Here is a 14,569-nt window from a genome sequence, read left to right on the forward strand (position 1 = left end):
CTCCACCTAGTTTTGCAGGCAGAAATGCAAGAACTCTGCCTGTACGTTTCACTGGTCCATGAGGTCGTAGCAGCTACTCAGCTCCTCCTTTTGAATTGAGTTTGCATCTACCACTATCTGATAGTGCAAAGTACTTAGAAAGACATTGGCAAAACTTCTGAGTAGGCAAGTATTGTGCTTACTTTGTGCTGTAAGAAAGTTAACCAGAACATACCTGTTAATCTTGCTCAGTATCTTGGCATGTGTATAAAACACACTACAGAGCTTTTAGGCTAGACAAGCTGTATACTGTTGAGTAGGTAAGATCAGATTCCCATTACTGGAGAGCTGCAACTGAAATGTAGTGCTTTACCCAGCTTTTTTGAAAGTATGCCGTGAAACTGGGAACATAAAATATTTTTGCAGAATTGGCTAACGCCTAGTGTGATACTACATCAGGAAAAAGTGATCAGTAGAGAAAAAAAGTGGTTTTTTTCATGACATGCTTCAGCTTCTTTTATCTTCATTTTGCTCTTTCTCCAGAAAAACTTTTAGTCCTGCATGTGCATTGATATCGTAAATGGTTTGAGAAATCCTTACTCCAGTAATTAGTTTGTTGGGAAACCTATGTTTTATGGGAGTGAAGGACACTTCCCAGCATCTCAGATGACAAGGATACCTCTTTCTGTACAGATATGACTACAAGGTGTATCTCCTGACATTGTAAACCAGCTCAGTAGACACCATACCAGACACTACCTGTGGGAAAAGTGTTTATAAACTCAGAATGTACACTGACGCAGTTTGGTGGTCATGTGAGGAATTGATTTGTGAGGATAGGCATTACTGATGTTCAGTTCTATATATCTATTTGTTTTACAGTAAGGTACATTCACTTAGTTTTATAATAATAGAATTCTGTTCAGGATCCTTATCTTGTCTATGCTTTTTATGTTCCACTCTTGGGAAATGTATTCTCAGCAAATCTTTTCCTTATATTTGTTTTAAAAGCACAGAATTGCTTTTAGCTCCTTCAAAAATATCTCATTACTAAAGACAATTGTATTGAAAAAAAAATTGAAGTTAGAAGAATCCACTTCCAAAAAATGAACATGCTTGAAGTATTTTATTAAAACACATCTTATCATGACTGTTATTAGGAGTGTATGAATGATAATAACTGATTTGATGGATCTCATCTGTATTTCTGTTTGTAAATTGGTTGTGGCTGGTAAACTTTCTGAATGTATTAATTTTCCAAAATATTTTAGATGCCTTAAGAATTTAAGTCAACGTTTTCAAATAACTCACAATGAATGTCTTGCAACTACTTGATGTGACCTGTGTAAGCCACAATATGTGGATTATACAATGTTGACTGTAAGTAGTACAGTTTCATAAACAATTGCAATGGGTTATGATCTACTTTCATATTTTAAAACTAAAAACATTTTTTTCAAAAATATTTGTATTAATTAGATGAGATTCAAATTGATGCTTATAAACTACCTGTTTAAAAAAATAGCGCCATTTTAACTCTCTTCATGAACCAATACAGAATAAAAAGTAAATAAAAGTGAAAAAATATAAAACTTTCTTAATGAGTCTCATAACCTTGAAGATAAATGATGGAAATAAATTTTTTTTGGCTCAGTGGAAATGACTGTGTGAACGTTGTGGGCTTTGTCTTGCTTTTAATTGGAGGATTATAAAACGGCTATCAACAAGGCAGAAATTAAATCTAATGTGGTAGCATTGAATTAGATATGCAAGTTCAGACAAGAGAGGCTCCTCCCTCTGTCTGGACCTGGCTAGTATTATTAGGGGCTGTGGAGAATGCAGAAATGCAGCAGAGACAAACAGGAGCCAAGCAGTAAATTGACCCACTCATCTCCCTGCTGGAACTCTCCCAAAGAGCTTTTATTTTATGCAATAAACACCTCCATTGCTCACTTGAAGGTCAAGTGACTGACTATGTCTCACCACTTCCCAGCCCCTCAGTACTTAAGAATTTCCAAGTTATGTTATCTTTTCCTTTTCCTTTCACATCATCAGCTTTTCTCTTTTAGCAGAAGCAGCCATCAGAAAACTATGGCTACAAATAACAGTCTATAAAAGTCCATAGATAGTCCATTCTTACAAATTTCAATCTAACACTGCAGGCAATAAATCAATGCTTTGCCCTTATGTAGCATCATTTATCAGCAATGTCAAAGTTCCACAGCAACATTAGCCTCCTGTAAAGAGGAATCTGAACCCCTAGGGACAGTCTTGGGAGACTGCAAGGACAACATTCATGGAATTGACTTTATGTGAAATAAAAAGCAAACTTGGATTCTCACCTCCTCTCATTCCTCTTTCAGGTGACATGCACCACTTGAAGAACAGAAAGGGAACAACCTTCATGTATCTTCAGTGAGAAAAAAGTTTCCTTATGTATTTCTTTACGGGACAGCCAAGTAACAGGCAGAACAATTATAACTTTTGACAGTCCTTGTGAAGTGGAAATGGATATCTATATGCAAATCACCAAGATAATGCCTGGATCTGAAGTAAAACTAGAAGTCACAAACTCTAAAACCTTTGGACAGTAGCTATACCCCATTTCCCAATTATCCTATCCCACCATGTGCTGTGTATAATATAAAAGTGGGATATGGTATGATAAAAGGGAAGTGTAGCTTTCAACCAGCCACTCTAAAGACGTGGATAAGACCACTGAGGGTATTTTCAGAACAGTAAGAAATACAGAGCTAATGTGTGGCACCTCTCTTCCAGGGACCACTGTAAAAGCAGAGACCACCAACTACAGTCTGGAGAAGAAGAGGGACTGGTTTGCTGAAGGCCACCCAAGAATCACAGCACTTATTCAAGGGTCCAACAATGGGACTGCGCTGTTGTGGTTTAACCCCAGCCAGCAACTAAGCACCACGCAGCCACTCACTCATCCTCCCCCACCCAGTGGGATGGGGGAGAAAATCAGGAAAAGAAGTAAAACTCGTGGATTGAGATAAGAACGGTTTAATAGAACAGAAAAGAAGAAACTAATGGTAATGATAACACTAATAAAATGACAACAGTAGTAATAGAAGGATTGGAATGTACAAATGATGTGCAGGGCAATTGCTCACCACCCACCGACCGACACCCAGCCAGTCCCCAAGCGGCGATTCCCCCCCGCCCCCCCAGTTCCTATACTAGATGGGACGTCCCATGGTATGGAATACACTGTTGGCCAGTTTGTGTCAGGTGCCCTGGCTGTGTCCCCTCCCAACTTCTTGTGCCCCTCCAGCTTTCTCGTTGGCTGGGCATGAGAAGCTGAAAAATCCTTGACTTTAGACTAAACACTACTTAGCAACAACTGAAAACATCAGTGTTATCAACATTCTTCACACACTGAACTCAAAACATAGCACCATACCAGGTACTAGGAAGACAATCAATTCTATCATCTCAGCTGAAACCAGGACACTTCCACTTACATTACCACTAAGTTCACCAAAACATACAAGTGTTCTAAGTGCTGAAGATACAAATTTATGAGAACTACAACTACATGAACACAGTAAGAGTTCCCTAGACTCATAAATACTAAATACCAAACATCATTGCTTTGTGCATGTGCAAAATGAGAAAGTGCTTAAATAAGTGTCTCCTGCTAGTTATCTCTGACACTTTCAAATAAATAGCCATTTATTTAATGTACCATAATCATGCCTCATAAGTTTTACTTACTCGTTATAACTTATTAAATTTTTATAGAATATTATCTTGGCACTATGAGAGCAAGGTTAGATTGAATCATGAGTCAAAATATATACTCCTTACAACTACCTGTGGTGCACACAGTAAGTGTTACATTAACATTAAGCCAAGTTGACAGAGCTTCCGATTTTCCTGTGTGAAAGTAGAGAAGTTGGTGATGACTCCAAAGTAATGCAACAGAAGAAATCAAAGGGGAGAAATATGACGAGTACTTGTTTGCATGTTTGTCTGTGTTCATTTTTTCAGTAGCAGTTCCTTCACAAACCATGTGTCCTCAAAAGAGGTCACCAATACAGAGCATGTCCTTCCACCTTGTCATTGCAAATATCCGTATACCTAACACAGAGCACTGGAAGCGCATTTGACTGCTACAGTACAGCTTCCCCTCCCTCTCCACCTCCCACCAACTCTGCAATAGGTTAACTGAAGCTGTGGTCTATTAATCTTATTTAATCTCTCACCTGTCTGCCTGCTGTTCTGAGTTACAGGGTTAAATACATAATCTGGCTGTGTTTACTGTATTCAGTTTTAGAAAGGTGGTCTGGATTCTTCTTAATTGTTCTTTAGCAATATTACCGGTGATAAGAATCATGCTTGGCCTTCCAGTCAAGTCAGAAGAAATTGGTGAATGATCAATTTATGCAAAGGCATTTTTTTGTTGCTGCTAATATGAAAGAACTCATTAGCATTCTAATAATGCTCTTAGATATTCCAGAAAATAGAGTAAGTCTGTCTCAGAAAAGAAACGTGGGGTTTTTTTTGGTTTTTTTTTTGTTTTTTAAGAACATAGTTGCAGAATAACCTGTAAGATACACAAGGAGAGATTTCTGCTAAGAGGAACGTGATGCAGATTCTGCCAGCAGAGAAAGACTCCATTTCAGCTGACACGGTGTAGCTTCTGCCAATGGATCATAAGGGTCCTGGACTTAGAAACAATTGCAGCAAAATGCAATATACACATACTGTCTAGCAAATGAATAGATGGAGGGATCTATACCTGCCCCTGTATCAATCCTGCCTTTGATTGATCTGCATCTCAAAGTTGCCACTTCATGAATTTCACAATTAAGGATTTAACTTGTTCTTTGTGCAGTTAAGTTTCTTGCTGATGTTGCTGTAGACATTGTTCCTCTAGTTTCCACTTGTGAACAAAGTCCCTTCCCTTTGTTTCAGGTAAGGACTCTTAGGCATCAGACAAACTCTTTCTGGGAGTAGGAATCAGCCTTATGGAAGCTAAAAGTGAACATACTTTCTGGTAGCATTGGGTTTGTATTTATACCATTGTGGCAATGAGACTTTTTCTGTCTTCACGGCTTTTTTCCTCCGTGTTCAGAATTTGCTTTTCCATATGGCACATCAACACTATTGCTCTTAAGTAATCATCCTTTTTCTCTCTTGACTGATATTTTCAGGGCAATTTGTGCAGAGGCCTCGCTGTGGCCTTGCTGTATGAAGGTATAAAATTGTCCCACTGATGATTTCTTTGTGTTTGTATTCCTGGAAAAAATAGCTGCTTTGGGAGAGAGGCACACTGCCTGAAAAGGATCCTGAAATTGATCCATTTAAATTTTCTGGACATTTTGGATGAACTTGATGTTAGACTCCACTCCTTTGTCCACCTTGGCACACTTCCTTGTCTGCTAGTTTATTTTTCCGGAAAAAGAGAATATCAGATTTCACCCCTACTTCTGCTCCCATCCATCATAGTCTCCAATACTACCTTGTACATTCACTGCTTGGACCATTTGGACCTTGTCTATACACCCTGCTCCTTGAGTCTGAATTACTTTCAGCATTATTTTTTTTAACAACAACAGACAGGATTCCTCCTGTCCTGTAGAAACATCAGTCTTTGGAGATGGGAAACTTCCTGTTTCTGTTAATAGAACTAGGAACTGAAGTTTTACTTTGAGCTCAGTGTAATCAATTTGCAGCTGATTTTTCAAAGTAATGGTACCCTCATACCTCAGATAACATGCTAACAAAGGACAGAGGAAGAAATAAGAAAACACTTGTTTTTAAACATGCACACACACACAAACTTACAGTAACAGAAGAGGAAGAAGGAAAAAAAAGGATTTTGGTGACACTTTGGCTCCCCATTCTCATTTACACAATTTTCAGTATCATAAACTTCCCTGCAATACAGGAAAAACCCACACTGCAATCTTTTGGAACAATGAAGACATAAAACAAGTTACACTCTGAAACAAATGTTTCTCAGGATAATTACTGCAGCAAATATGTGTAAATAATTGCTTTTTTTAGTTCACTAGCAAATAAAAAATACTAAGGGGTTTCTTGTTGACTATCTCCAAAATATTTTTAAAATTGTTCATAAAGATGGTAAAAATAAATTGCTTTGAGACAGGTAAAGGTTTTATTTTAATTTTGGACAAAATAGTTATATTTGAATGGTTACTACAAAACCATTTCGGATATGAAATATCAAAAACCTGTCTTTTTGATATGAATTGTTTGAATTCTGAGCGATCGTGATTTCAACAGTTCACTAAATTTAAATTTTCTTTGATGTATCCAGTCTGTAGTTTTGCGACTTGTTCCTTCTTCAGACAAACAAGCAACTAGTTCTAGGTCAATATCAGTTACTATGGGAAGTAGCAGTAGGTATAGTAATATAATGTGCATATATACATATAATAATGAATATATAAAAAATATATAAACTAACTGATATTTCTTTATTAATATTTACTATGCTACTTAATGTATTAATGTGATATACTAGAATGCTCTACTATTTCTTTTAAATAATAGGGAGGTAATTTATACACTACTTAGGACTGTTCCTAAAAACAAAAGACCCTGGCACCCAACTTTTGGACTACTATTTGACTCAAAAACCCCATGAAAGCTGCATTTAAAAAAAAAAAAAGAAAGAAAGAAAGAAAAAACAGGAAATGCCCATTTGTGGGTAAAGATGAGCTGAAAAGTAACGTGGAGCAAAAGAAACATGGTTTAATGATGAGAAGAATTGCTCAAAAAGAAAGAGGTCAACACGCATTTTGGACAGGAAACTTTCTGGAGGTGATAATTTCATGGACCCATAGGAAGGGAAAAGGAACAATTCAAAATTTGCTTTTTCTCATAAAATTTTTGTTCCTATCTGACGATTTGGGTAAAGAACTTCAATGCACACCACTTCCTATCCATATCACTAGTATGTTTTGCCATTGACATAGATAATTGCTTGAAAAAATTATGTTTAATGTTGATTAGAAAATAAATATAACAGCAACTATAAAATCATTCTGGTTGGGAGGGACCTGAAAGAATCAGATATTCCAATTCCAATCCCCTGCTCAGAGCAGGGTCAGCTGTGAGGTCACACCAGGTTGCTTAATATTTTCTCCAGTCCAGTCCTCATAAGCCTCAAGGGTGGAGATCTCACAGCCTCACTGGACAACCTGTTCTGTTGCTCCACTTTATCAATGTCTTTCTTGTGCTGCAGTTCTCAAACCTGATATAGTGTTCCTGATACGGTCTAACCAAGTGCCAAGTAAAAATCACTCTCAGCTGTTCCTGTGCTATGCTCTGCTTTGCACAGCCCAGGGTGCTGCTAGCCTGCCTTGCTGTCAGGGCACACTGCTGGCTGCTGTTCGGCCCACCGTCCAGCAGCACTGTCCTCCAGATCCTGTTCAGCAGATCTGCTCCCCAGCTCATCAATCCCCAGCCCATACTGTTGCAGGGGGTTGGTCTGTCCAAGGTACAGGACCTTGCATTTGTCCTTCAGGAGTTCCTTGTTGGCCCATTCCTCCAGCCTGTCTAGGTCCCGCTGAAAGGCAACTCTGCCCTCGAGCACATTGACTGCACCCCCCAGTTTGGTGTCATCTGCAAACTTGGTGAGGGTGCCCTCCATGTTTTCCTTCAGGTCACTGATAAAGATATTGAACAGGAGAAGTCCCAGCATAGACCCTTCAGGCACTCCACTTCTAACCAGCCTGCAGGTACAGCACCAGCCATAAACTGCTCTCTGTTTAGCCTGATAATCCAGCTGTCTGGTAGCTGATCCATCTACACGATAATGTCCTGACTTAGATACTGTACTAAAGCTGTGCTAAAACCAAAGTAGCCAATGTCCACTGCCTTCCCTTAATTCACAGATCTAGTTATTTCATCATAGAAGACAGTCACCAGGTTGGTCAGGTATAGTTTATCCTGTTTAATCCATACTAGCTACTCTCAATCACCTTCCTCTACTTCATGAGCCCAGGAGTGGCTTCCAAGAGGACTTGCTAGATGATTTCTCCAGTGCCTGAGGTGAGGTTGACTGGCCAGAAGATCCTTTGATTATTTTTTCAGCCTTTTGTGAATATGGGTAGAACATCTGCCTTTGGTCATTGGGACATTGCCTGATCTTCAAAGTCTTTCAAAAATGCTTGAAAGCAGCTTCATAATGTCATTAACCAGATCTCTCAGCACTCTCAGAGTGTCTCATGGGGAATTCTCAAGAGACACATGGCTCAGTTCTTTTCCACCGCTGGAAGCTCTTCTACTGCTTTCACAGGAGCAAAGGCCTGGGAAAATTTGTTGGCAAAAACCAAGGCAGAGTGGGCATTAAGAACTTTTGCCTTATCTATGTCTGCTGGCACTAAATTAGCTGCCCCATTCATCTGCAGGGCTATAATGAATGAAAGCTCCTAACCAACAACTCCACTTAATGAAGGGATATAATACTGCCCACAGGCAAATAATTAAAAAGCAGCAAGAATAACAGCCCCAGATACTGCCTCTGCAATTTCATTTTAATTTTTTTAAATGATCAGGATAAAACATAGAAACTTTTCTTTAACTACTAATGATAGGACAAGTTTTCTCAAATGTTCCTCCAACGTGTCTTGTTCCAGGCCTTTAGAAATCTTTTTAATAGGTAAAGCATTTGATTCTTTGGGCTTTTAGGTCTTGGATCATTTGGCTAATTATTGCAGTCTCAATTTCTGTGATGTCTAGGCTGAACTGAACTCACTAACTCTTCTTGCATATGCTAACGAAAAAGTGGATAAGCAAAATGCCAAACTGATATTAACATAATATATTAACTAAAGAGATAGAGGAATGTTTGTAAAGTCCACCATAATTCCCTCTTTCTCCATCAAAACTGTAAAATGAAAGAGAGTAACTGCAGACATTCTTAATGTGAGTGTAAGAGCAACATATGATCCCTCTCTTTGACTTTAGAAGGACTTCCTACATTTCAGGTACTATTCTGTCACTTTTTGAAAAGGGGAAATGGGTGTTGGTATCTGTCAAATCGCCTTTATTCATGGTACCAAACTGACCATTCGCAGTCATAAGATCTTTTCATTCTCTTTTCATATAAAATTTGAAATAGCAACTGTTTTAATCACAAAGACTACAGTATACAATGCTTTTTTCCTGGTTCTTGTGGCTGAAGCTTAATGGAGTGCCAAGAGACTTCCTAGTTTTCATTTAAAGAATGCACAGCTTTATGGTCTCCAGAGTTAGGAAAAGAGTTCTCAAAAACAAACAAGACAGGTTACAGAGGGGGAGATGAAAAAGGACGGATGAGCCACTCACCTTTATTTAACCTAATGATTTTTAGGTCAATGATAAAACTTCTTTTGGGATGACTCATGAATTTTGAAAGCTTGAGGTTAGCAATACTGACACTGACATAAGTGTCTATCACTGGCTTTCCTGAGATGAATGGAAAGGGAGCTACCATTTTAAGCCTCCTGCAATTTCAGTTAGGCATCTCTGGTGGAATAATTCCTACTGATTTTTTTTTTGTAAACAGCTATACTTTTTTTAAGTGTATTTGTGTTTTCAAGTCATCTAATCATAGTGTTGTTATTTACACACAGTAACTTTTGAAATCCTTACATGTAGTTAACTAAAGTCTGCTGTAAACTGTCTGGTTTTACACTTACTCCTATGCATTCAGTGGTTTTGGAGCTACATGCTGAAGGGTGTAACTTTTGAGTCGTTTGTAGTTCTGCACAGCTTGTTCGTCCTGCACCTTCCACATGTTCTGAGGAAATTGTACCAGAAAGGTCTTAAAGATACTCTGCAGTAGATTTAAAACTTGGAACTTGTATTCTGTATTTTAAACTCTTTAGAAGCTTTTAAAGTACCATGCAACATATGCATGCAAAAATAACTACAAAATATGTTTAGACTTATCATAGCAAATGCCTAACACTTCCCATCATCCAGAATAACCTGCCAGCATTCCCATGAGGTTGTTACTTTTCCTACTATGAGGTAATGTAACCAGTTTTTCTGCTGGAAGAACTATTCCATATTGAAAGCTTACTGGATGTGAAATTTACAAAAACATTCATTTAAAAAAATATAAAAATCATGAGTAAGGTCTATTAATACAGAAGACTGGAACATAAAAAAGATATTAATCCTGGTTAAAACCCAGGGCCTACTGAATATATTACCCATTTTCTTAGCATAGTCAGTGGCAAATGCTCTATCAAGGACATACAGAGATACTAAATGTACAGTAAACCTCCTTCTGACTTGTCTTACTAGGTTCTAACATTGAACAACTTCAGGAGTTTTCAGAATTAAAAAACCATGAAAATCATTCTCCTAAGAAAACATTCCTTCTTCTTCACCATATCATATTTATCGTGGGTTATGAATGCAGGAAGCACTGAAAAATCCCAGAGGGGAGCCAAATGATCCTGCTGCCTGTCCTAATTAGGTCTTTTCAAAACTTGATTCCTCTGCCTTCATTTTCTTCATTTACTGGTTATGAAGCTACAGTGCTTATTTTGTAAGGACTGCTATGGGAACTGCATTTAAATATATTGCTTTTACAGAATGTTCCTTGTTCCTTGTTTTCTTCTTGTTTCTGGTAGTGCTCTTGATTTGCCTTTGATCATGTCTTGAATTTTAAGGGGATACACTATTAGTCATGAGAGACAGGCAGTGCAGTAAACTTGTTGGATGCTATTTGATTTGGAATCTACAGTGTGATGATCTTGTTAAGCACATGGGTAGTCATAGGTAATGCTTTAGATAAGATTATAAGGCTAAACTCCTCTTGATGGTGAGAGAGAAGTAGAAATAGTGCACTTCCTTGTTCTCACAGCCTGGAGCTTTGAACTGGATTAATTCATAACACAAATTGGGCAAGTTCAGAAGTTTAACTTCCAAGTTAACTCTTAAATGATATCCACCATCCATAGGTTTTAAGGCCTCAGGCTAAGTTGTAATGCAGTCTGACAGAAGACCAGGACAACATCCTTTCTCCTAGTTCCTGCGTGCTATGCTGCAGACAGTGAATATCTGCATCAATATACACTTACCACAGGGTCATCTTCTCTAAAAACTTTAAGTCATGAAGCTGAAAGACCCTTTTTTTTTTCTTTGTAAATCTATACCTGGCATTTCTTCTCCTGTACTCCTGGCAGACTGGCTGACGGACACCTTACCTAGCTAAGCAATAGCCCTCTCTCCTCCCACAGGCATGCTCACATCTCAAGAAGAAAAGAAAAACAGTCATGCATCACATATCTACCATTCATCCACCACTATAAACTAAATGGCTGACTGAGCAAAGAGCAGACCTGAATTGTCCAATGGAACCCCACTCAAACTTTTCCTCTGATGCCCGAAGCCACCAGAAGGATACAGACATGACTCGATTATGGAGTTAACTACTGTGCTTTCAGCACTTGCTGTGGTGCTAGGCTGGGGAACTCAAGCCTGAAGCCAAGGGTAAGACATTGTTATGGCCAGTGAACTTTGAATTGCTGTGTCTCTCCTTCACTTCCCTGCCTTGTGAAGAGTGTGACGATGATGCTCCATGCCATAAGAAGGAACAGCAGGTGAAGCTGCTCTGAGGAATCTTTAGTTGATACGAATGGCTGAATAGGACCCTGGCTAATCTGGAAAATAGGACTTATAAAGGTAGCACTTGTTATGTTCGTGTCCCCTTTTCTGTATTGTCCTTATGCTTAGAAACAAGTGTGACTACAAATGTGATATTCAAAAGAAAGCAGGACTCCAGAAAGAAATTTTTAATAGGTTGGCATATGTGCAAAAATCTTTTTTACTGTGTAGTGTGTAAATGTTTACATGCTTTATGGACATAATGTTGAACACCACAAAAATATCCTTTTTCATTTTCTCATTTTTATTGTAATGATGAACTACATGGAAAAGCCACAAAGAAAAGCAAAAGAAAACAAAAACTCAATGAGGTGCTGTTATACATGGAGTTTCATATCTGTCCAGGCAAGATTAATGGACCTGCCTGTGGCTCATGTATTACTCTCCCTAGCTAACCAGAAATGAAACATCATGTACCTCAACTTAGACTTTATTGTTTTTAATTTGTCGTCTATCTTTGGAAAGGACAGAGAATCAATGTCATTCCAGCAGGCTCTACCCTTTGTTTTATGACTGTGAACCCTGGCTAGTCTAGTCTTTGATGAAACACTTCATGTTAAATACTTAGTCAACAGATGAGAGTACGTCTTCTGGGTCTAAGGAACAATTGACATACAGAGAGTAATTAAAGACCATAGGTAGATCTTGAATCATTACTGAGACAGAAATGCTACTATGCTAGAATTTTGACTAGTGAAGAAAAAGTATAAATACTAATATAATGAATCTTCTCTCTTGAATAAGTCCACAATCAGCAGTTGGCTAGTGAACTCCAGCAAACTGATGGCCTTAAATCTCATGGCTTTCTGCTGGTTTTGCCTGTAGGTTCATAGTGAAGGTTGCAAAATACACAGTCATATAGAAACACAGATACACAAATGTGCATAGGGCAAACATCTATACACAGTGAAAATTATCATCCTTGCAAGCATGAGAACCAACAGACCTTCCAAGCTGATAAGGCAACAACTGCCACCAAATCTCTGCTTTGTAGCCAGGGCTGGGCTGGAAGAGAAAGGTGGCTTCTGTGCATATAATAAGGTGGAGAACAGTTGAAGAGAAGGACTAGGACAATAGGAACAAAGTGAAGAAGAATGTGAATAAGACCTTAAAGGAACTTGTGAAAGTGGATTTTTTTAATTCCTTGTGAGCAGCAGCAATGCCAAAGGGAAGAACAATTAAATGGAGGCTTGTACTGAGTGCCAAAGAAGTAATTTCTAAGGGCTTTTCTTTTTTTTTTCATTGAGCATAAGAGAAAGATTTAAATGATACAACCCTTAGGCTCATGAGCTTGGCAAACTTCATTAATTTTTTTGTAAAGCCAGTCTTGCTTTGCCAAATAGTTTTCACCAAGCTTTCACAGCTCTTTCTAAACCGCTCTAGGAAACAAGAAACCATAAATTAAACCAAAATAATAAAGATATAAATCATAGATTAAACCAAAACAATAGTGGTAAAATTCACAAATAAAATTCAAACTGAAGGCTCTTTGATAGAAGAATTCTAATGCAGACAAGTAATGGAGTTTCTATTTTCCTGTTTGCATCATTAATTTGTAATAAAACATGAATTAGGAACAGTTTTCTAAAAGTGCCTTCCCCTCTGTTTTGCAATATGAGACTTATTAGGGAATGTAATCTGTCAAATGCTTTCCTTTTAAAGATCTGCTGCTTCTGGCTTGCATTTGAAGTAAAAGTAATTTGTGAAGAACTGCTATGCAGTCTGGATGCATACTGTTATTTTTGTGTACAATGATTCTTTCCCCCTGCTGTCCTATTCCATTTAACAAAGCAGTGCATTGTCTTTTAGATTCACAGAATAAAAGTGTACTCCTTTACTCCTAAACTGAGGAGTTCAGCAGGTCCCTATCAGGCCCTTTTTTCCCATTTGCCAGTCAAACCACACTATGAGTATTTTGTTAATCTCAGTAAAAGTGGTGTTCATATTGTTCAAGTTGAAAGTACCGACGTCATCATTATTTTCCCTTTCTGCCTTCCTTGTTATGTTACTACATCATTAACCCTCTCCCCAAGGCTTTTGAAAGCAAACTGGAGTAAGTCACATCAAGGATTGCATGGTGCGTGTTGTGTCTGTGAGGAATTCACTATTCTTTGCTTCATTGTGACTAACATTTTATCGCAAGATTCCTATTGTAAGCATCCTTTCTGACAGTCCAAAAGTAATCAGAAAGATTTGTCCATTCCCATTAGACCTGCATGGAGGGAAATAACAGCATCAGAGTTGAATTATGGGGGGAAAGAGGAATGGAATCAGAAAGTGCTGGTTTCATTAGTATCTTCTTGTAAAAAGAGAAAGGCTACTGTATACAATTGTTAATACAGAAATAGACATGGAATGATGCCATACATCAAATGGCATTACTTACATCTACTTAGGAACAATGCTACTAATAAAATAAACCTGAATAAAGCCCTTTTATGTGTTATTCAGATAAAAAGGCCTGATTCACTGAAGCTTAAAAAAGAGAGAGTAAAAGGTTTTTTTTTAAGAAAAGGGGATTGAGAATGATGCCTTACTTGTCTTCACAAGACAGCAGAGCAATGACTTGATATGGAAAGTGTTTCATCTGGAACAGATCTTTTTCAGAAAAGCAAAGACTTTTAATTGTACTGTAGAGTCTATCTAAGAAAGAGCAGGCAAGTTTAAGAGACTGTGTCCACACTAAAAAGCAACTTATAGAAAGAACAATTATGAAACGGATTTAAAGAGATTAAAAAATAATAATAATCTTTGTCTATTCAGGCTACTCTTCTCAAAACTGAAGGCTCATAATTCTTTTTTTTCCCCCCTTTATATTAATTACTGTTGAGATTAATTTAAATTGTGCTGCTTAGCTATTAGCACCAGTGTGATGTACCCTTATGTGCTGCAAGGCCACCAGTGGAGCACTCTCTGCTCCTGTCCCCAGTTT

The sequence above is a fragment of the Buteo buteo genome, chromosome 3 (genome assembly GCF_964188355.1).
Source record: "Buteo buteo chromosome 3, bButBut1.hap1.1, whole genome shotgun sequence".
Lineage (NCBI taxonomy): Eukaryota > Metazoa > Chordata > Aves > Accipitriformes > Accipitridae > Buteo > Buteo buteo.